General features: G+C 38.8%; 2 pseudogenes; both read left to right on the top strand.

Annotated features, from left to right (window-relative positions):
• Nucleotides 1-22,575, top strand: part of LOC147610604 (uncharacterized) — a 65,737-nt pseudogene extending 43,162 nt beyond the window's left edge.
• LOC147610603 (3-ketoacyl-CoA synthase 9 pseudogene) lies at nt 22,542-24,420 on the top strand (annotated as a pseudogene).
• The last annotated feature ends 245 nt before the right edge of the window (nt 24,421-24,665 follow it).

Raw genomic sequence — 24,665 nt, 5'->3', positions numbered from 1 at the left:
ACTTATGGTAGGGTTATGTTGCTAGGGGTTGTGTCACCTCTCTCTCTCTCTCTCTCTCTCTCTCTCTCTCTCTCTCTCTCTCTCTCTCTCTCTCTCTCTGCCTCCTCCTCCTTTTTTTATTTCTCTTTCTTTTCCTTACATTTTTCTCTTTTTTTCTTGAGAATCCTCACTTAGTCAATTTTAAAATCACAATTTACTAATCCCAAATAGTTTTGTCAATTTAGTAATTTTTAATAGCAGTGTTGTTAATTATTATATGCAAAAAAAGCAAGCTTGATTTAAAAATGAAGTTTGCATTCTACCACTTTTTTAGATTATCTAGGTTTTTTCAAGATCTTTTTAATGAAATCTTGGATGATGTAACCTATGCAATTACTTAGTAAATTATAAACCATGTTTTAAGGAAAATTGCTATGCTCAATGGTCCCTTTTGCTTTAAGATGTCAAAGCATGGAAAAATATAAAAGTGATTTTTGACATTTTTAAATACAAATTTCATGAATCAAGAGCCATGGTACAAATGTATTAAAACATTTCAAATTACATATAATAGCATGGCACAAATATATGAAAATATATCAAATTATATATAATACCTTTTCATGCTCAGCATTGCTGCACACATAAGAATATTTAGAGGATTATTAATATGTTTTCCTTGGTACTAAAATTCCTTGGGAAGTGCAAGACATTGGTTTAGAAGCTCTAAGCCCCAAGGAATGTAAGACAGTAGAGAATTCAGCTAGAAGACTATTAGAGGACAGGGTGTGCATATCTTTCATTGATAGTAGCAAGAGTTAACGTGGGTACTAGGTGGCGACGATCATGGGGGAGTGGGGGTTACCTCACACGTGTACGTGCATGTCCTCATACTTAGTGATAGGTGATGAGACGCATGCATGGAGTTTTTTTGGGAGAATCGACCGGAAGAAGGAGATAATGGCTGGGGGGATGGAGTGGATGCTGAGATGAATAGGACACGCGCAAACGACGATGAGGGAAGGGATTGTAAGAAGTCCTTGCCCCTGAGAGAGTAGATGAGAGGATCATCTCGCAAGATCAGAAACCATTAACAAGATGTGAAAAATGGTGTCTGCAAGTGTCTTCCAAGCTGGTGAGGAGCCAGATTGAATTGTTCTCTTCGTGTAGTGTGATTATTTTCTGGTCATCAGGAAATATCTCCTTGAAAGCTGAGGTAGCAAGGAGGTTACAAGTTGACATTCTACATGATAGTGTGGTGTCTCAGGTCTTTTATCTAGGGAAAGGCTTCTTTAATGTTCTTTTTAATAAGGCACAAGTTACCTTGATCTATTCGCTAGATCTCCCATTTTCATGGATCATAAGCTTATGCATGTGATTTCTTTCGATCCGTTTTTTAATGTCAACAAAAGTCTAGTTTAATCCTTCCCTGTGTGAGTTCAATTCATAGGGTTACCCCCATGGCTTTGTCCCACCTTGAGGGAAATTTCCCATGCGATTGGGCCGGTATTATATCTGCCTAAGCATGAAGCTGGCAATAAGCAAGGTAATAGCATCTGCATTTGATGGAATAGAACAGTTGAAACCCCCTAAATCAGTAGAGGTGGATTAAGGTGAACTAGGAAAGTTGGAGTTGAAGTTTGTAGAGCGGTTCTCTCTACTGTGCAATATAGAGTACTACCGATCAACAAATGTGTTGAGAAACACAATGTCAATCCGAGGACTCGACCCGATTAGTGCATGAAGGCTTATCCCTTGCGGGAGAGCTCACATACATGAACCACCACTTGACGATTCAACCATTCAACACCTCAATCAATCTCTCAATCCCTTAAACCCACTACACTAATCAAGAGAACAAGCAATGCATGGCAATCTCTTAATCCCATTCAAACATTGATTAAATCTTAGCTTTCCCTAATGCCAGCAAATCCATAAGCGTGCATCTACTAACCCACAAGCTGAAGCAAGCATAGAATGTAACATTCACAAACCCACAAGCTCATAGAGAGAGTCTATCCATGAATAACTCATTGCCAATGAAGTGGGCAAGAGCTTGCATCAATGGAGACTACACACACACACACTACAAGCATGAAGCATACACAAGAGAAAGAAAGAAGCATTCAACTAATCATAGATTAATCTACTTCAATGATGCTAAAATAGATTAAGAGAATGAAGTGAAGCTATACTCATTGGAGCTTAATTCTCATTAGAGTACAATAGAGAGAGTTAGAGAGTTGCCATAGCTTGAGAGCTCAAGAGCTTCACTCAATAGCTTATGAGAATGGCCAAAAATGTCCTCTTTTTTTAGCTAACATCTCTTTTATAGAGATGTCACTAACCCTAGACCTCTTTTATAGAGATGTCACTAACCCTAGACCTCTTTCACACATGGGCGGACAACCCCATAAGTGAGCCTTGCTTAATACACTTAGAACTCTCATTTAGAACCCACATTGGCCTAAAACGATTTACATTGCACTTCGACACAAAAATATGAAAAAAATTATGTGCATTTTTATGTTCCCATGGCTACAATCCCACTCTCTCGCATTAATTGCTTCCGGCCTCCTTCCATAATCCGTGTTCCCGTGAGTGAACAAAGTTGAAGTTTGGTCCCTTTCCCGGTGCATGAAAAGAGAGGAAAAGGGGGGAGATGGAGGGGGATAAGGGTAAAGGCCTAGGGGACAAGGGTAAAAATATTGAGGATTCTAGGGAAGAGGGTGGATGGAAGATAGTAAAGGGCAAAATGAATGTGAGTCAAGCTAAGGATGAGGCTAGGAGAAAAGCAAGTGGGGGTGGGGCAAGGAATAACCATGGCAGCAATCAATCTGGTGGCTTAGGTCATGTGATGTATTCTAAACTTTTAAAAAATCTAATTGGTAGGTGGAGGAAGTTTAGAAGGGGATTCAAAAAGAAGGGGATCAAGGGGGTAGTGGAGAAGAGGTAAAAATGGTCCCCGAGACAACCCTCTCATGAGTTTTATTAAAATAAGTGGGTGTTCCTGGAATATTTAGGGGGTAAAGGATAAAAAGAAGAGTGTTGTTTTTTGGAGTTTGATGAAGGAGTGGGATTTTTTTATTTGTGCTATCTAGGAAGATAATTTGTTTGGGACTAAAGTTTTGAGAAAGGATAAGTTTAGAGATTGGAATGTTTTGTATGGGGGGGTGAAAGGAGGGTTTAGTGGTGTCATGACTATTATGTACTATTATTATAGCTAATCATCCTAATGGGAGGATTTTGGTAGTAGAAATTGATTTGGAAGGAGAGAAGATCTAAATAGTTAACTTATATGGAGCTCACAACCATAAAGTAAGGAGTGGAATGTGGGAATGGATCGCTAACTTGAACTGCCAGGGGCACTGCATCCTTATGGGAGACTTTAATATGGTACAGGAACAAAGGGATAGATGTGGGGGGAGTACTGTGCTGATTGGACATGAAAAGGTGAAATAGGAAGGGCTAAGAGGTAAATTAAGTTTGAGAGATGGTTTTGGGATGGGGGATTGGAACTTTGACCCGGGGCATACCTATTTTAGCTTGCAATACTTTGGTTCTTCATTTAGAATTGATAGGGTTTTCTTCAGCCCACCAAGCCACTTAGATTCCTCATAATCTTAAAATTTCTATTGGCTCCAACACTGCTCTTTCTGATCATATGCCCCTTAAGTGGGGATGGCATGTGTTTTTAAAAGATGAGCTATTTGTCCAGCAAACTGAGGAAGTCATAGGGAGAATTAAAGGTAGAGGATATGTGCAAGGGTCTTGGAGACTGTTTGATAATGAAATGCAGAGCATAATTAGGGGAGTTGGGAAATCAAGGGCTGAGGAGGGTAGACAGGAAAGAAAGAGATGGTTGGAATCTCTTGGAATATCTTCAAAAGAAGAAGCAAGTGGGGAAATTAACTAATTGGTATTTCAAGTACCAGGGTAAGGGAATCTCAGAAGAAGAGGAAAGTGGGGAAATTAACTAATCGGTGTTTCAAGTGCCAGACTGTGCTCAAAAGTGAGGATGAGAAGTGTTCTAAGAAGGAAGAAGCTAGGTATAAATGGAAAACCTTTACCAATAGAAGGAAACCTGATGGATATTTGTTCAAGCTATCTGAAAAGTTGAGAGGTAAAGAGGTGGTAGGAAGGATACTGGATGACAATCAGCAAGAATTGAAAGGGATGAGTCTAATAGCTAGGAAATGGGTGGAGTATTTAGGTGCTACTCTCAGTCTCAAGGAGGATGTGTTAGCTAGAAGGGACTAAGGTGAATCTAAGATTTTGGAACAGGTTAATAGAAGTCTGGACACTGATAGAGCCAAATGGCTTCAAAGGGACATTGGGTATAAGAAGGTCAAACAAGCTAGTTACATCTTTGTGGCATTGATTGAGAATCCAGTGGGGTCCAGACCAACTATCAAAATATGGTTCCAAAAAGGGGAGATGAAGGGCGAGATTTTGGAAAAACAGACCCCTAGGGGTTGCACATCTAAAGCTTTGATTGAGGCATGTATCTTTCTAGGATATCACTTATCTTGGGGTGAATCTTCTTTTGTTTAAGAGGATGGTAGATGGGATTTGATGTGTAGCTTGTTGAATGGTGACTCTTATGCAGATGATATTAAGGGCTGACTGTGGGCATGGAAAGTTTATGTAAAGCTGTCTTTTTCTTTTTATAGTATATATATTATTGGTCTTTAAAAAAAGCCCCAAAGAATGTGTGGTGGAAAACATTGTTGCACTCAAAGTGCACTAAGGAAGTCTCAAAATCCCCATTCTAATGTAGAGCATATAGCATTAATCCAACCAATACATCAAGCAACAAGCTCCATGACATATGTGCTGATTTGGAGATGTTTGTATATCATTAATTAAGGGCAAGTCTACATGATCAAGACATCCATAAGTTGAGGAACATAAAGGGAAATCATAAGATATATGATTGTGATGTATGCAATGGTCTAACTAGAGATTCTAAGTTGGTGTTTTACTCGGAGTTAAAAAATAATTGATGCTTGGATTTGAGCCCACCCTTTGGATGTACTTGGCATTTTGTTCTTACATCATAGTTGTTTTGTCCTTGCCTTGAGATGCCCTAGGTGGGTTCATTGGCTTCATTCATGTCCACATTTGATGCATTTTGCACTATGAGAGGGCATAATTCAAATGAGTTTCTTTTATTTTTAAACCCTTTTTTCTCTTTCAAGAATGTACTTAGCATAAACATTAGCCAACAAGAATGTGGAATACATTATTATTTTCACACGAACCCGAAAGTCTTTCAAGGATTTCTTTAAGGCTGTTTTTAATTATTATTATCTACGTGTGAATAAATAATAGTATAAACCAACCTTACTTTTAAAAATACTAAGGGATGATAAACCTGGCCTTCAAACCCCCAGCAGCTAGTCCGCACCATCTCCACGGCTCCCGCGCGCCCACAATTAGCTCCATTTTCTTGGCCCACCACCATTGCCCCACATATGAGAGAGAGAGAGCGCGCTGATTGCGCTTTAAATGCAACTCCCTATATAAATAAGATTCTTTTTTTCCCACTCGACATGCTGTAAACTAATCCTAGAAATAAAATGTGAATAATTTTTCTCGAGTTAATTGAAAAAGGGGGCCATTGTGAATTCTTCTCTTTTTTAATTCTTTTTCTAATTCTTCCTCTCTCTTGAGTCCTTTGTTACATTTCACTTGTCCAAATTCTGATCATGGGTTTTAGCATCGAGATGGGAACCCACATAGGATTTTTCCTCAAATGCACAGCATTGCTTTGTACATATTGATTTGTCTAAAGCAATCTAAAGCAACAAACATTTCATTTCCCTTCAAGAGGCTACCATTTTCAAGATAACTTCTTTTTTGAGGTTGTTGAAGGCCTTAAAGTTTGAGAGTGGGATAATCATGATGATTATGTGTACAATGTATTCATGTCAAGCACCAACTCATTCGGATTCCTAGTGATTCTTATTGAATACCCAAAACAGATATCAAAGCTAGAGAGGTATTTTGACTGGATGGTTGAAGGTCTTTGGAACCCTTGAAAAGCATAATGTGCCACCTTCAGGATCATTGCCTTGGGGTGATAATCTAGTCCATGTGAACCAATCAATCCTCTTGAGATCCGAGTGCTTTTTCCAAAGTGAAGTAGGAAAGTTTAATTCATTTTCAAATAAAACCTTCCTTTGGGCTTCAAATTTACGTGTCAAGATTTTAAGTGTCTTCTCCTTTTATATTGTCATTCTTTTGGGACATTAGATTGGAATCTTAATAAATCACTACAATAGCTTGAGGTAATGTTGAGGGCATTGCAATGTGTTTTGCGATGCTAAACACTATTTTTGTTGCAAGCTAGGCCATTGGAGTGACCTAGATTCAAGGAAAAGGATGATCATGCCATTGAGCTATGTGCACACTAGGAGTGGGGGTACTCCAAATTATGTCAATGTTGGCACCTTTAGGTGGGCATGGTCATTGGTGCTAGGCTGCACTACAAGATTTGCATGTGACCGAAGTGGGATTGGATGGGCAACAGCTAGCGGTGGTTGCCCAACTCTTAGGTCCACCAAGGATTCTACTGGATTAGATTAAAAAATGCACGTAAAGAGGAACAACCTCGGGTTTGCACACTCATTGTGGGAAAGGTTATGTTTGTCAAGGCTTGGGTTCCATGGGCATTCCACCGCAAGTAACTTTGCTATGCTGTTGTCAATGGTCCCTTTTGCTTTGAGATGTCAAAGTATGGAAAAAATATAAAAAGTGAGTTGTATTATTTTTAAATACAATGTTCATTAATCAAGAGCCATGATACAAATATATTAAAACACTTCAAATTACATATAATACCATGGTACAAATATATGAAAATATTTCAAATTACATACAATACCATTTCATGCTCAACATTGATGCACATATAAGAATATTAGAGGATCACTGCAAGGTTTCCCTTATTAACAAAAAGCCCTAGGGAAGTGCAAGACATCGGTTTAGAGGGTCTAAGCCCTAAAGAATGTGTGCTGGACCATCATTGTTGCGGTCAAAGTGCTCTAAGGAAGTCCCAAAACACCATTCTAATGTATAGCATATAGCACTAATCCAACTAATATATGAAGCAATAAGCTCCATGACACATGTATCGAGTTGAAAATGTTTACATATCATTATTTAAGGGCAAGTCTACATGATCAAGACATCCATAAGTTGAGGAACATAAAGGGAAATCATAAGATATATGGTTGTGATGTATGCAATGGTGTAACCAGGGATTCTAAGTTGGTGGTTTATGGGTAAAAAACCTCTTTGAATAATTGGTGGTTGGATGCGAGCCCATTGGTTTATGAGTAAAAAACCTCTTTTAATAATTGATGGTTAGATGCGAGCCCACTGATTTATGAGTAAAAAACCTCTTTTAATAATTGATGGTTGGATGCGAGCCCAACATTTCGATGTACTTGGCGTTTGGTTCTTACATGTGTCATGGAGCTTATTGCTTCATATATTAGTTGGATTAGTGCTATATGCTATACCATTCTAATGTATAGCATATAGCACTAATCCAACTAATATATGAAGCAATAAGCTCCATGACACATGTATCGAGTTGAAAATGTTTACATATCATTATTTAAGGGCAAATCTACATGATCGAGACATCCATAAGTTGAGGAACATAAAGGGAAATCATAAGATATATGGTTGTGATGTATGCAATGGTGTAACCAGGGATTCTAAGTTGGTGGTTTATGGGTAAAAAACCTCTTTGAATAATTGGTGGTTGGATGCGAGCCCATTGGTTTATGAGTAAAAAACCTCTTTTAATAATTGATGGTTAGATGCGAGCCCACTGATTTATGAGTAAAAAACCTCTTTTAATAATTGATGGTTGGATGCGAGCCCAGCCTTTCGATGTACTTGGCGTTTTGTTCTTACATCGTAGTTGCTTCGTTGTTGCCTTAAGAAGCTCTAGGTAGGTTCATTGGCTTCATTCTGGTCCACATTTGATGCATTTTGGACTATGAGAGGGCATAGTTTTAAGAAGTTTATGTTATTTTTTAACCCATTTTTCTCTTTCAAGAATGTAGTTAGAATAAACATTAGCCACCAAGAATATGGGATACATTATTATTTTCACACAAACCCAAAAGTCTACTAAGGATTTCTAAATTAAGGGTGTGTTCTTTTATTTATTGTGTGTGAATAAATAATAGTGTAGATCAACCTTACTATTAAAATTACTAAGGTTCTGGACCTTGGCTTTAAACCCCCAATAGTTCATTTTCACCATCTGCATAGCTCCCGCGCCACCACAACTACTCCATTTTCTCGCCTCACCACCATTGACCCACATATCACATATATAATATATATATATATATATATATATATATAGAGAGAGAGAGAGAGAGAGAGAAAGAGAGAGAGAGAGAGAGAGAGAGGACCTTAAGACACTTGGAGAAGGAAACTCTAATTTCTCAACACACAAATTAGAGCATAACAGATACTTGCACAAATTGAAAGCACAAACCTTAAATAAACCAAATTAAATAAAGAAGAGAGGGATTGAGTAGAAGTCACCGGTCAAAACAAGAGTGGGTTGAATCTCCCCTAGGTAGAGTGTGGCCCTTGTGCCACTCTCCCATATTTATATGTATTAGAAAAAGTGTTTGCTTTTCGAAAAGATAATTCCAAAAACAAAGCACAAGGAAGTTCTTTTGAGTTTATGAGCGTGCAAGCTCTACAAAATATAGCAAGCACTAATGTAAAGTCTTGGGTCTACCAAAAGGATAAAATACTATTTGGTATGTACAAAAGGTACGAGGCCTTAGCCTTACAAAACTAAAGATATCTAAATATGAAACTATAAAGGTGTTCACATATCTTCCAAAATATTTCATAGTGGTCCAACACATGTTCCACTCGTGATTAACACATAATCTTCTGCTCATTCTTCACCTACATCCAAAATAATAATAGTTAGTGAGAATAAATAATTAAACACATTAATCTTGACCATATCATACCAATGCACACAGCTTGATTAACCACATTAATCCTTGTAAATGATATAAATAAAAGATACATCCAAAATAAAATATCTCGAAATAAAATAATGGGCATCCCCAAAGAGGTTCCGTTTAACATTCCCTCTTGCTCGGTTTGCAATGCTCGGTTTGCAATTGACCTTAATTGCATGGATGATAAGAGTGGATGAGATTTTGGTAAGAATGGAAAAACTTTTCTGGCATCCACTTAGCATCTTCAATAGGATGGTTCTTGAAGGTCACAAGATACTTGACATAAGTGTTACCCGTGTGTGTAGTGGTGGTCGCATGGTCAATAATAGACTCTAGCGTAAGATGGTCTTCTTTAGCTACCAATTCAAGAGGTTGTTCTAATGTAGGATGAGATGGTAGAGGTCCTCTAAAATGGTCTGAAAAGACTAATATGAAAAGAGTTATATATATGCCAAGTAGAAGCTAGCTCCAACTTATATGCATTATCATTGATATTTACTATTATCTTGAAAGTTCCATAAAATCTAAGACCTAACTTAACTATAGGGTTAGTCTCTATGGATTTTAGTCTCCTTTTCTCAATATTAAGAAGCACATAATCTCCTTCATTAAAGATGATATGTTTGCGTTTATGATTAGTCTACTTCATGTATTTCTCTTGAGCTTTTTGAATGTTTGATTTTACTACTTCATGAATTTGGTCAAAGTCTCTAACAAAGTAATCTCCATCCTCTAGAAGCCTTACCATAGACTATCTCAAATGGTTCTTTCTCAGTAGTAGTGTGAGGACAATTATTATATGCAAATTGTAAAATATGCAAATATTTATTCCACTGCTTAGGTTGAGATGAAACATAAAATCTAAGCAAATAAAGTATTGTGCTATTTGTTACTTCAATTTGTCCATTAGATCCAAGGTTAAAAGAAGCAGAGAGATCAAGTTTTGTACCAAGATGATCAAACAATGTAATCCAAAAATCAATACAAAATGTATTATCTCTATCTCAAACAATAATCTTTGGTAAACCATGATGTACAAAAACTTGTTTAATGAAGATATGTGCAACTTGACATGTAGTCAATGTATTTTTGCAAGCAATGAAATAAGTTTGTTTTGCTAAATCTATCCACTATAGTACAAATTATATCATTTTTTAGCAGTCAAAGGAAATCTAGTTATAAAATCCATACTTCTTTGTTCCCATGGTTCGTTAGGAATAGGAAAAGGCATAAGCAAACCAAAATTCTTTCCTTTATGAGTCTTAGTTTTTTGGCAAGCAACACATTTAGAAACAAACTTAGCAACATGTTTGCACATAGTAGGCCAAAAAGAAATTTATGGCAACTCTTTGCAAAGTAGATGATCCTTCTCTATGACCAACGAAAGGAGGTTGATGAGATTATTCAATAATAGTTTGCCTAAATGGTTTAGTAATGCATAATCTCTTTTGATAGAAAAGAAAACCATCATCAAAAGAATAATTTGAATGTGCTGACCAATAATTCTTCTTTTTGACGAGAATAATAGGTGCTCCATATGATGAACAGTAGGCCTAATAAGTTTCTTACCAAGTAGATCCTCAATTTGAGATTGGATCTGTTTTTTCTCTAGAAAATTCACTCTATAAGGAGCCCAACAGGGAGGAATACTACCAGGCATAATGTCTATCCTATGGTCTTCTGGTCTAGAATTAGGTAATCCAGGAGGTAACTATTTCATATAAAAAATCTAAAAATTGTGAAATGAATGGTTGGTGCGAGGTGTCCTTTGGAGTAATAAACCTCATAACCATGACTAGATAAGTCTTTTTCATTTTCCTCATGGCTCGCTTAGCTTGGGTATGCTAAGGAGTGCACATCACTAGCTTCCCTTAATCCTTTTAAGCATACATTCTAAACATTGAATTAAAAATTTCTCAACATTAAATTAAAAATGTATGACATGTGAATCATAATCAATGTGAGGGTTATGCTCATGTATCCATGGCACTCCAAGAATAACATCATACAAATGCAAAGGTGCAACCAAAAATGAATAGGATTGAGAATATGGTGCAATGGATAAAATAATATTTTTTAACTTCCTCCGTACAATTATACTTTGTTATTTGAAAGGCAGTTTTGATTTTATACTTTGAAGGAATAGCATTCAATTTTAAGAGCATGCACATTGAGCTTGTTCTTTATTTAATTGAGCTTGTTCTTTATTTAATTGAGCTTGAAGAGATAGAAGTTTCTCGAAAATAGAAGGAGGTTGTGGGTTTGACACGATGAGGGATAGAGAGAGAAAAAATGTAAATTTACAAAAACTTGAAAATAATTAAGATAAGTAAATAAACATTATGTGAATAGTACTACTTATGGTTCTTGCTTTGAATTTGTTGAAGGTGTATGTTGTCGTAATTTTGTGGAGCAAGAATTTCCAGCTTCAATTGTCCAAAGCCCGTAAGTGGCATTTGAAGCCTTCGAGATCAATTTGTTGAAGTAGCCCAATTGTGCTTTGAAATGGTTGCCTTTGTCCCCAAAAATCAATTTTGGTGAAATCTGCTTTTGTAGTGATCCAAATTTCCAAATTTATGACTTGGGGTCTTTGGAGGCCTTTGAACTTAGCCTTTGGACTGATGAAAAACTCCAACTAGCTTGCAAATAGAAAGCTTTTTAATATAAGCTTTTGCTAGAATCTTTTAAAGGCTTAAGGCTTTTAATATAAAGCTTTATAACTTAAAGCTTTAAGCTTTTTACAAAAGCTTATTAGCAGCGTGCAATGCTTAAAGAAAAGTAATGGAAGTGGCAAATTTGCAAAGAGAGAAGAGGAAACGCGTTTATTGAATTATGCATTAGCCATATGCATAAGCCTCATGCTTGAGGCTTATATGTAAGCTTTATGCATGATACTTATGAATAAGCCACATGTATGAGACTTGTGCACAAAGCCTCATGCATAAGGCTCATGTATAAAGCTTATGCATGAGGCTTAGGCATTAACCATAAGCTTCTATGCATAGTCATTAGAGAGCCATGCATCTCTCAAGAGGTGGCCATATGCATGAGTCATATGCATTAGCCATATGCATAAGTCTCATGCATGAGGCCTATATATTAGCATGCCGAGTAGCTTCCAATGCATACCGGGTGCTACCTAGGCATGCTAGTAGCTTCCAATGCATGTTGCGTGCTACCTAGGCATGTCGGTAGCTTCCAATGCATCCCGAATGCTACCTATGCATGCCAGTAGCTTCCAATGCATGCCGATAGCTTCCAATGCATGTCCGATGCTACCTAGGCATGCCGGTAACTTGGGTGTGCTACCTAGGCATGCCGGTAGATTCCAATGCATGTCGGATGCTACCTAGGCATGCCAGTAGCTTCCAATGCATCCGGGTGCTACCTAGGCATGCCGGTAGCTTCCAATGCATCCCCGATGCTACCTATGCATGCTAGTAGTTTCCAATGCATGCCGGTAGCTTTTCCAATGCATGCCCTGTGCTACCTAGGCATGTCGGTAGCTTCCAAAGCATGTCGGTAGCTTCCAATGCACTAAGAGTTTTAAGTATGCACAAGAGTTTCTAGTATTTATATTTCTTCTTCGATAGATGGCAAATAACTTGCAGCACTATGTTACATGTGGAGGAGTAGATATCCTAACAATCTTTGTAAGTACATATTACCCTTAAAGTGTATCTTATCTTTTAAGAAAAGAAGGTTCCCTTAAATAACATCATAAAATCAATGTTCATTTGTTTGTATATCTATATCTTGAAGTAGTGGAATATGATTTTGCATTGCACAACGGGGTTTGGAAGCTCTCTTTGAAAGGGTGCAAGACAAAGGACCGATTGTTATTTCTAGAGAACATGCTTGGTAAGCATGGCAAGTAAGTACATTCTTAAAACCATAACCTCTTTGTTTTTACAAAATTGATTCACTTGTGTTTTGGGATCATGTTACTACAAGCCGTGTTACTACAAACAGTGGTGCAAATGTGCAAGCAAGAAGTAATGGAATTGTGAGAGAAGAGGGTGCAGTTGCAAGGGACAATAATAATCAAAATGCAAGAGATGTAGACCCCCTCAATGTAGCCCTTAACTCCATAGATTTTCATTATGATTTATTTTGTATATGACCTTTTTGGACTCGTACACTTATGTAATTTTGCCAAGTATTGTAATAGAATTAAGACATTTGCCAACCATGAATTGCAATTGTCTTTTTTTTGTGTATTTATAAAGTTTTACATTACATGTATCCATGACAATGAGTAGGACATGAACTTGTGTTAGTTTTACCATATTTGTATTTTTTTAAAAAAGCTAGGGCATATAGGGGAGTCCTGTGATAACTCCCGAATCTGCCCCAACTTTGTTTTTTCACGCAGTTCTATCATTACTCAGCAGTGAAATTTTGCTATTATGAGTAGCGATATTTCACTTCTGTTTTTATTGCTAAGACCATTATAGCAGCTTTTTTAACAGCAAAATGGGCCCAACATCTCCCTACCCTTCTAGTTATAAAAGCGCTACTATTTGTGCTCCTACACCCTCATTTTGTTGTAGTACAAGCAATTATACCCTTGTTATAGCTTTTTGCATGATTTTTCTCTTCTCATAATATTACTCCTTGATTTGTTTGAAGTGAAATTCTAAAAAATTAAGCCTTTGGCCTTCTTTACACTAAGTAAATTGGGTAAACCTTGATTTTTGAATTTTCCTTCAAAAATCCTTCTCCTTGAGTGGTCCCCAAAGCTTTGATACCACTATCAAGACCTTGAGACACTTGGAGAAGGAAACTCTAATATCTCAACACAAAATTAGAGCATATCATATACTTGCACAAATTGAAACCACAAACCTAAAATAAACCAATTAAATTGTAAGGTTCCCCCCTTCTAAAATAGGAAAAACACTTAAGATAGTTCACTAAGTCTTAACTTGGAGAAAATTTCCTATTTATCGACACCTTGACCATGTAGAGATTCAAGGATACGATTCATAGGTAAGACCTAGTCCTATCCCGTAGGGGGAGCGTGATCTTCTAAAAATCAAATCACCCATAGGGTAATTGATCATAAATTGGGCAACTAGTAGACTTGATTTCTAGAGGCAACGCTTTTTTCCTCATCCATGCAAGGCACAGCCGTTGGCCTAGTCTTCTAGAATAGAGTTGCCCAAGAACCTATTTATCTAGCCTAGGACTTTCACTTAATCTGTTGGAAAGCTACCCGACTAATCGGGTCCACCCGTCCGTAGGATGGTGCCGTCGGGGCATTCCATCCTCCCACTTTTCACCCTACTCACGCGCCAATTTGTTTTCTAATTAATCCTACCACACTGATTGAATAAACATATTTCTTAATTAAGGCTCTTTTCACAAGGTTTGTTAAAACAGCCTTTTTCCACAGTACAATAATGCCAAAGACAAGATTTATAAAAAAGTTTATACATGAATCAATTTCATACAAGTCAAACCGACTCTTTTATTCTTTTCCTTTATATTGCCGATGATCTAGAATTCGGCCTTCCAGCCTCTACATGCTGGGCAAAACCCTACGAGACCATACACCTCATCGTCGTCGACTGCTGTGGGCGAGGACTCAAGCCGGCCTGTCGCCCTCTCAGGCTCCATCGCTCGATCCTCCCGCCCCTCAGAGGGATGTCTGCACACTAGGGTGGGCTTATTCACCGCACTAGCCTGGGCCCTCAGAACTAGGCAGCATCATAATCTCTCGCCTCAATCGGCGAACCTTATTCTCCCAATGCTATGAGGGATACCTTGTGCCATTCCTGGGCTTTGTTAACGACGCCGCCCGGCTACACAAGCACGGAACGGAGTTAGCATCGAAGCTAGGAAAAACTTGCACTCTTTGAAGATAACAATTTCAATGCAATTTATTGAATACAGCATCACACAATTCGTAACTTTATACAATTTTATGTCATTATTCTAAAACGAAAAGATACACATTTATTAACACTATAAAAAAAAATCTCTTCTTTAAAAGATAACCAAGCTAACCTGGCCACCATTCCCTTGAGGAGCTTGTAAAGGGAGGGTTGGAGCCGCATCGGGAACATCTTCCCTAATCTCGTTGTTGCGCGCTCCTCCCGAGGTAATATTCTGACGTTTTCGGGAAGGGGCCATCTTGGATGTCATCTTGTAGGGCTCGCTGTCGCGCGGTCGAAACGCTTCAGTCAGATCTCAATTCTGAGATCATTTGCTCATCGTATGAGCATCATATGAGCAAAAGACCATAGCGCACGAACCCTCTCTTAAGGCTAAAACATCTTACTAAAGTCCACGCAAATGGGGGAGGGGGGGCGGGGGGAAATTATGAGATGTCCTTAACACAAAAACGTTTTACAAAAGGGGAGAAGGGCTGAGGGCTGCTGTAAGTCTCTTCACATGGGGGGGAGAAGAGTTAAGGACACTGCCTCCTAGAGCAAGAGGGGGATAGAGGAAAATTTCCTTATCTGAAAAGGGGCAAATGAGGGAGTGTGAGAGGGGTGGCTGCACTACAGCAAGTACACTGCACAGGGATGGACGGTGACACAGCAGAGCATAGGCTACGCAGAAATATGTGTTGCCCATGGAGCATCCCGGGGGTTTATATAACTGTGGGGTACCGGTATGGGCGCTACGGAAAGCAGAGACAAAAGGACGGTGTACCAGCAAAGGCTGTAGATCAGTGGCCTGCATAGGTCTAGGGAAAAGGTACGGTGTCGGTGAACAGGGAAAGGAGTGGTACGCATGTACCTGAGGGGCAGCATGGGTGTCCACGTAGCGGTACGTGTGAACCACACAATGGGCGACCGTCCTTTGGTTCTTGTGTGGCCATCGTACGGGCACCGTGGTAAGTGTGTACAGTCCAAATTTTGGGGCGGTGTCCCCAAATTTGGGATGCCGGCCTTGATTTACGTGCCGGACCGCCTCGGGGGGTGAATTTTTTTTAATCCGAGAGGTTCTCTTGGTCGTTGGGGTTCAGACCGTTCGTCAATCGGACGCCCGGTCGTGCATTTATTAGGGTTTAAAGGTCGCCACTTTTTAACTAAAAATGACTGAAATTTACGTATAAGCTTGATCCAGTGTCTGTTTTGGATGCCGTAAAATCCTATATTAGGGTAAAATTGCACGCAAATTCCAAATTTGGGCTCAAAATTTGAAGATTCTAAGTAGAAATGACTCAAATAATAAAATCATTGATTAAAAACTCATAAATTTATCTATTACATGGACATTTCTTTATTGGTGAAGATGGGTATGTTACATAAATAAATAAGAGAGAGATTGAGTAGAAGTCACCGTCAACACAAGAGTGGGTTGAATCTCCCCTGGGTAGTGTGTGACCCTTGTATCACTCTCCCATATTTATATGTATTAGAAAAAGTTCTTTCTTTTCAAAAAGATAATTTCAAAAACAAAGCACAAGTAAGTGCTTTTGAGTTTATGAGCATGTAAGCTCTACACAAATATAGAAAGCATTAATATAAATTCTTGGTGCTACAACACATCGGGAGCACAACAACTTTTTGTAGCATTTTCAAAAGAAAAATATCAGGGGTTTTCAATATATTGAGCAGTAATTTATCGCTACTCCGCAATATTTTTACACTGCTACGCCGTGCTTTTTTGCAGCAATATTTCACTGCCCAGTGCTCAACGTGTATTGCAGTGAAAAAATGCTGCTATAATGTAAAAATATCTTGGTTTTTTTTTCTTCTTTTTTCGCCACGTAGTTTTATCTTTTGAATACAATAAACTTGTACTCTGAGTTTTTTTGCAAGTTTATGCCTTTTCTATCACTTCTACCTCCCCTACCCTATCCTCCCACAAGCTCAAGCAAGGTATTTCTACTCTTTTCATTTATCTCCTATGCAAACAATCTTTCCGTGAAAGCTTTCTTGTGAGTATTTCCTTTCTCTTTCCTTTCTTTTAAGTTTTATTTTCTTATTTTTTCCTTCTTATTGAAGCTTAACTATTACTAGTATTTTTCCTTCTTCTTTTTCCCTAATTAAGAGCTCTCCATTAAAGCTTCATATGATAAGAGATCTTAAATTTTCTTAATACTTTTTTTTCTTTACTTGGTTTAATTTTGTAGGTTTTCAACACATACAAGCCTCACAGAGATCTCTTTCTTGTATGTTTCTTCTTTCATGCTTTTACATGTTTATAGGGTTTGTAAGTTTTAGGGATTTTAAGATTAGGGTTTGTTATTAATACTTTTTTTTTCTTATTTTTGGTTTGATTTTGTAGGTTTTCAACACATACAAACCTCACAAGGTAAGAGATCTCTTTCTTGTATGTTTCTTTTCTACTATGCTTTTACATGTTATAGGGTTTATAAGTTTAGGGTTTGTTCTTTTTTCCATGCTCTATGGATAGCCTTTAGAGAGCTATGCTTCTCTCAAGAGATGGCCATATGCCTTAGCCTCATGCATGGGACTTATGCATTAGCCATATGCATAACCTTTATAACAGTAGCCTCCAATGCATGCCTGTCGCTTCCAATGCATGCCGGTAGCTACCTAGGCATGTCGATAGATTCCAATGCATGCCGATAGCTTCCAATGCATGTCGGTAGCAACCTAGGCATGCTGGTAGCTTCCAAGGCATGCCAGTAGTAGCTACCTATGCATGCTGATAGTTTCCAATGCATGCCTGTAGCTTCCTAGGCATGCCAGTAGCTTCCAAGGCATGCCGGTAGCAACCTAGGTATGCCGGTAGCTACCTAGGCATGCTGACAGCTACCTAGGCATGCCGGTAGCTCTACCAGTGCATGCCGGTAGCTTTGAGTGCATGCCAGTAGCAATCTAGGCATGCCGGTAGCTTCCAATACATGCTGGTAGCTACCTAGACATGCCGGTAGCTTGCAATGCATGCTTGTAGAATAGCTACTTATGCATGCTGATAGCTTCCAATGCATGTTGGTAGCTTCCAATGCATGTGGGTAGCTACCAAGGCATGCTAGTAGATACCTAGGCATGCCAGTAGCCTCATGCATTAGCCATATGCACAAGGCTATATGCATAAGAGTTTTAAGTATTTATGATTTTTCTTAGATAGATGGCAAATAACTTGCGACGTGATGTTACATGTGAAGGAGTTGATGTTACACATGATATTACACATGAAGGAGTCGATATCCCAATAATATTTGTAGTACATATATTAGCCTCAAATTGTATCTTATCTTTTAATTAAAGAAGGTTATCTTAAATAATAACTTTCTAAAATGTTCATTTGTTTGTATGTCTATAGCTTCAAGAAGTGGATTTCCCCCCTATGCAAGATGCATATGATTTTGCATTACAACGGGCTTTGGAAGCTCTATTTGAAAGGGTCCAAGACGAAGGATATATTGTTACTAGAGGACATGCTTGGCAAGCATGGCAAGTAAGTACATTCCTAAACCCTAAACCTCTTCGTTTTGCATAACTGATTTTCACTTGTGTTCGTTTTATTATGTTTTAGGATCATGTAACTAGAAATAGTGGTGCAAATGTCCAAGCAAGAAGCAATGAAAATGTGAGAAACGAAGGGGGTGGAGATGCAAGGAACACTAATAATCACAATGCATGAGATGTAGACCCCCTCAATGTAGCCCCTAGCTCCATAGATTTTCATTACGCTTTATCTTGTATATGAGTTTTTTGGAATCATACACTTATGTAATTCCGCCAGGTATTGTCATTGAATTTCGACATTCCTAAAACCATGAACTGCAATTGTCCTTTGTTTTTGTATTTGTCAAGTTTTACATTACACCACTTGTCCATGGCGATGAGTAAGACATGAAGTTGTGTTACTTTTATTGTGTCTACATTAGAAAAAAAAGAGCTAGGGCAGACTGGGGAGTCCTTTATATCTGCCTTAGTTTTTTTTTACTATGCAGTACATTCACTGCTCCAGCAGAAGCGAAAATAGCAGCAATATTTCACTGCAATAGCAGCAATATTTTGCACAGCGATATATCACTATCCAACAACGATATTATGCTATGCAGAGCAGCAAAAAAATGTTGCTCTTTTTTATGTTGAGCAATGAACCCGTTGCATCGAAAATAGCAACGTTTTTAGCAGCAAAATGGGCCTGACATCTCCGTACCCTTCTAGTTATAAAAGCATTGCTATTCTACTAAACCCTCATTCTGTTTTAGTGTGGGTCTACCAAAAGTATAAAATACTATTTGGTATGTACAAAAGGTATGAAGCCTTAGTCTTACAAAAATATAGATGCCTAAATATGAAACCATAAAGGCATTCACATGTCTTTCAAAAATATCTCATAGTGGTCTAACACATGTTCCACCCATGATTAACACATAATCTGCCATTCATTCTTTGCATACATCCAAAATAAAAATAGTCAGTGCATACAACTGATTAAACACAGTAATCCTGATCATATCATACCAGTGCGCACATAGCTTGATTAAACACATTAATCCTGATAGATGATATGAATAAAAGGCACATCCAAAATAAAATAATGGGCATCCCCAAATATGTTTCGACTGAGAGAGAGAGAGAGAGAGAGAGAGAGAGAGAGAGAGAGAGAGAGAGAGAGAGAGAGAGAGAGAGAGAGCATAAACCCAAATCTCAAACCTTGAGTATTTTTCCTATGTAAATAAGATTCTTTTTTTCCACTCAACATGAAGTAAACTAATCCTAGAAATAAAATGCGAATAATTTTACTCAAAAGTTAACTAATGTTTCTCTTTTTTTTCTTTTTTTCTTTCTTCTTCTTTTATGAGTCCTTTGTTAAATTTCACTTTCAAAATTCTTATCAAGGCCAGTTTGAGCACTAGGTGTGAACCTACTTAGGCTTTTTCCTCAAATGCACAGCATTGGTTTGTATATATTGAGTTGACTAAAGCAACCAACATTTCATTTCCCTTCAAGAGAGGCTACCATTTTCAAAGCAAGTTCTTTTTCTTTCGAGATTGTTGATGGCCTTAAAGTTTCAGAGTGGATCATGCTTTATGGCCTTAAAGTTTTAGAGTGGATCAAAATTATGTTTATGACATGTATAAAATGTATTCATGTCAAGCTCTAACTCGTTCGGATTCTTAGTGATCCATATGGAATACCAAAAATAGATACCAAAGCTAGAGAGGTATTTTTTCTAGATGGTTGAAGGTCTTGTCTCAAGATGGAACCCTTAAAAAGCCTAATGTGCCAACTTGTCTTAATAATGACTATTAGCCCATTGATGATTGAAGTGCTCTCTAGGGATTTCTCTAGTGCTTGATGGCTTGCTCCAGTGCTTTTAAGTTTTTTCCCAACTAGTCAAATTAAGGACAAGTCTTCTTCTTTTATGAGTCCTTTGTTAAATTTAACTTTCAAAATTCTTATCAAGGCTGGTTTGAGCACTAGGTGCGAACCTACTTAGGCTTTTTCCTCAAATGCACAGCATTGGTTTGTACATATTGAGTTGACTAAAGCAACCAACATTTCATTTCCCTTCAAGAAAGGCTACCATTTTCAAAGTAAGTTCTTTTTCTTTCGGGGTTGTTGATGGCCTTAAAGTTTTAGAGCGGATCAAGTATGATGGCCTTAAAGTTTTAGAGTGGATCAAGATGATGTTTATGACATGTATACAATTCATGTAAAGCTCCAACTCCTTCAGATTCTTAGTGATCCATATTGAATACCAAAAATAGATACCAAAGCTAAAGAGGTATTTTTTCTAGATGGTTGAAGGTCTTGTCTCAAGATGGAACCCTTAAAAAGCCTAATGTGCCAACTTGTCTTAATAATGACTGTTAGCCCATTGATGATTGAAGTGCTCTCTATGGATTTCTCTAGTGCTTGATGGCTTGTTCCAGTACTTTAAAGTTTTTTCCCAACTAGTCAAAATAAGGATAACTTTTAAATCTATCCAATTTTTAATCTCTACTATATGCCAGTTTTATAACTAAAACATATGAAAAATCATTCCTTAAAATAAAGGCTACTTAAAATCTCGGCCAATTTTTCTTAATACACTAGATTGTAGTTTTTTTCGAACATTGGGTTACTCACATGACTCGTCTAATCGCTAACCAATTGACCAACAAAAGCAGCCTCCAAAGTTTGCCATGGATAGTTGGCTCTCTCATATCCCATATTGAGGTGCTCTATGGTGCTGCTCTATGGCACTGCTCTACAGTGCTTGCTCGCATGACTTGTCTAGTTTGCTAACCACTTGAGCCTCCAAAGTCTACCACGTATAATTGTCTCTCTTGAGCCTCCAAAGTTTGCCACGAAAAGTTGGCTCTCTCATATCCCATTGAAGTGCTCTATGGTGTTGCTCTATGGCGCTGCTCTATGGTACTTGCTCACATGACTTGTCTAGTTGCTGACCACTTGAGCCTCCAAAGTCTACCACATATAATTGTCTCTCTTGTATCCCATTCGGCTTTTTGTATTAACTACAAAATCTAACATTCCTTTTTCACGCATATCAAAAATAATTTTTCCCTAACTAGTGAAATAAAGGATGACCTTTAACGTCAACTTGGTTTTATTTAAAAAATGCATAGGTTAATCGGTTCTATAATTAAAGTTTTCAAAAATATGAATCGTTAGATTCAAGGCTAGACAAAATCAGAACTGGTTTCCTCCTTTGCTTTTGGAAACCGGAGAGGGTGAGTGAACACGCCTATATTGGCACCTACATTGCAGGAAGAAGTGAAACATTATCTCAATTTTGCTAATTTACAAGAGTGGCATATGATAACGGATTCTTGGCTAGTAGCATTTCCCCTTGGCCAACCACGTCCCTCAACCATCCCATCAAATAAGTAGAAGGGTGGGTGATAGTCTAGACCTTAGGATACATTTAGCGGCCTAGTCGAGACCTTAGGATACATTTAGCCGCCTCACTTTGTCTCATTCACACATGTAGGTACGGTGTGGGATCACTTCAAAAAAAGCCCCGTACAGGTAGATTGATCTCACCCCAACATGTGTCAATAGAACCGTATGTGAATCGATCAATCCTCTTGCAATCCGAATCCTGTTTAGACCTTAATGTGCAGGAGGCTCATCCCACCCGGAGGAAGAACACCGATGGAGGGCTGCTGGTGACGGTGAGTAGGCCAAATTAATACTCTGGACCGTGGGAACAGCTCCTATCTAGACACCTATACATCTTGCCCTCCACATGCAGCGGGCAGAGTGGAGATGATTAGGTAACTGCCAACCACTGTTGGTTGAACTGCAATTTCCTCTCATGTTAAGTTTCAACGGCCGTTGTTAATTGAACTTGAATTTCGCACATGCTCTCCAAAAGGATACCAGAGTTTTTTTATTGTCTCAACCTGAGCACCTTCTTTAACGTGCGGTACGTCTAGGCTGGCTGGAATGTACCATTCGCCGGTCTCGATCCTAATGAGCGATCGTCTACCGGCTCCATGAATATGAACCTCCTTCCACAGCCACAGCTGAGCTTGACTGTCACACGGCCACACCGCCGAGAGGAGATTGACTGTGACACGGCCACAGCGGATCTTGCAGCTCATCATATCAATAAGAGCCTCGCCGCTGATCTGCAGTGTGCACACGTGACACAGGGAACTTCGCCTACAACTGCACCTAGCTAACGCCTGGCTGCTTGCATTAGTACACTTGCGCAATGCTAAAATCTTTGCCTCTTTTCTTTCCTGTGTCCATGATCTTTCTGATTACCTCACTGCATGAAGAGTTTCTGACGCTAATAAGGGAAGCTTGCAAAGGCCATAGCTGCTGGCCTCCTCTCTTCTCAATATGGGTCTTTGTCATCACCTCTGCTGCAGCCTTGTTTTACCTGAAATTTAGGCCAAAGCCAGTTTTCTTGGTAGATTTCTCATGCTTTCAGCCCGACGATGATCAGAAATGCAACTATGAGAGGTCGGAGTATATCACCAGGCTCACTGGGAGCTTCACCATACCCAGCCTAGAGTTTCAAAACAGGATCTTTATCCGTTCGGGGCTAGGTGAAGAGACCTACTTGCCTCACCACATGCTTGCTGGTGCCCACATTAACAAGTCTAGGGATGAAATAGCTCGTCTTGAAGCAAAGCAAGTATTATTTGGCTGTGTAGATAGCCTCCTGAGAAAGACAAGAGTTGATCCACGGAACATTGAGATAGTTATCACCAATTGTAGCCTCTACAGCCCAGTTCCTTCTTTAGCATCCATGCTTATAAACCACTACAAGATGAAGGAGACTGTTAAAGCCATTCACCTGGGCGGGATGGGTTGCAGTGCATCTGTGATAGCATGCGATTTAGCTAGAGATTTGCTCAGGGTTTACTCTAGTCAGTATGCTTTGGTGGTAAGCACGGAGAACATCTCTCTTAATTGGTACGTGGGGAACAATAAGCCGCAATTAGTGACGAATTGCCTGTTTAGGCTAGGGGGAGGTGCGATGCTACTGACAAACAAGCGAGAGGAGAGGGGTCGATGCAAGTACGAGTTTGTGCATTGTGTGAGGACGCACACGGCGAAGAGTGACAGGGCCCACACGTGTGCTTATCAGGTAGAAGATGGAGAGAGGTTTTTGGGTGTGGCGTTATCAAAGGATCTTATGGGGGTGGCAGCAGATGCACTGAGAGCTAACATAGTCACTCTTGGCCCTCGCGTTCTGCCTTTCTCCGAGCAGCTGCTGTACATCAATAGCTTCCTCACTAGAAAGCTCCTCAACATGCAGCAGAACGTCAGGCAATACCAGCCTGACTTCAAGCTTGCATTCGACCATTTCTGCTTTCACGCCGGGGGACGTGCAGTCATAGACGACGTCCAAAAGAACCTCTGCCTCTCTGATCACCACATGGAAGCCTCGCGAGCCACCCTTCACCGATTTGGTAACACCTCTGCTAGCTGCTTGTGGTACGTGCTCGCTTACATGGAGGCCAAGCGCACTGTCAAGAAAGGGCACAAGGTCTGGATGCTTGCTTTGGGGTCTGGCTTCAAGTGCAACAGTGCAGTTTGGAAGGCCATCAATGACATCTCAGTTCCGCTTGATAGTCCCTGGCTCGACTGCATCCATAGGCACCCTGCCGCTCTCAAAAGTCGTAACCCCATAATGCCAAGCAGTGCTTAAATAAATTTGAAGCCAGTTTTAGGCTTTATGTAAAACTTGAAAATCTACCATATTTTTTAAAAAAATTGAGATGATTTTTTACTCAACACATCCTTTCAGCCATCAGAGCTCTCGGTTCTACTGTCCTCGACTTTTGAAGTTCTTTGCTAGACTTTCCTCAACATCCCAAGATTTGCCAAAAATTACAATGATAAAATTATTGATACACTACCAAAATTACAATGACGAAATCTTATAAAATTATTGATACACTACATCGAAACCGGGTGTGAGTTGGATTAGCTTTGTGTCATTTGTATACATGTAAAAATAGTATCTTTTGGTACCAAGCTATGAGGATATGGAAACATACATTGTGTATCGCAAATAAGTGATGCAATTTATCAATGACAAGAAGGTTAAAAGAGGTTTAAAGTGACCTAAAGTGCTACCATGGATAGAAATGTGACACCTTAAAGCCTAAAGTGAAGAGAGAAAGTTTTATTTATGTTTAAGAAAACCTTACGGGGTGGGGTTCCAATTTAGGCCTAATGTCAAGTGCCTTCTCATTTAGTACATAATATTTTGTCAATTTTTTGTGTTAGATTGGAATCTCAATAAATCACTAAC

The sequence above is a fragment of the Cibotium barometz genome, chromosome 49 (genome assembly GCF_041138505.1).
Source record: "Cibotium barometz isolate CiBa-2024 chromosome 49, ASM4113850v1, whole genome shotgun sequence".
NCBI classification, from domain to species: Eukaryota; Viridiplantae; Streptophyta; class Polypodiopsida; order Cyatheales; family Cibotiaceae; genus Cibotium; species Cibotium barometz.
Note: the sequence above shows the minus strand (reverse complement) of the source record. Positions and strands in the feature narration are given on the sequence as shown.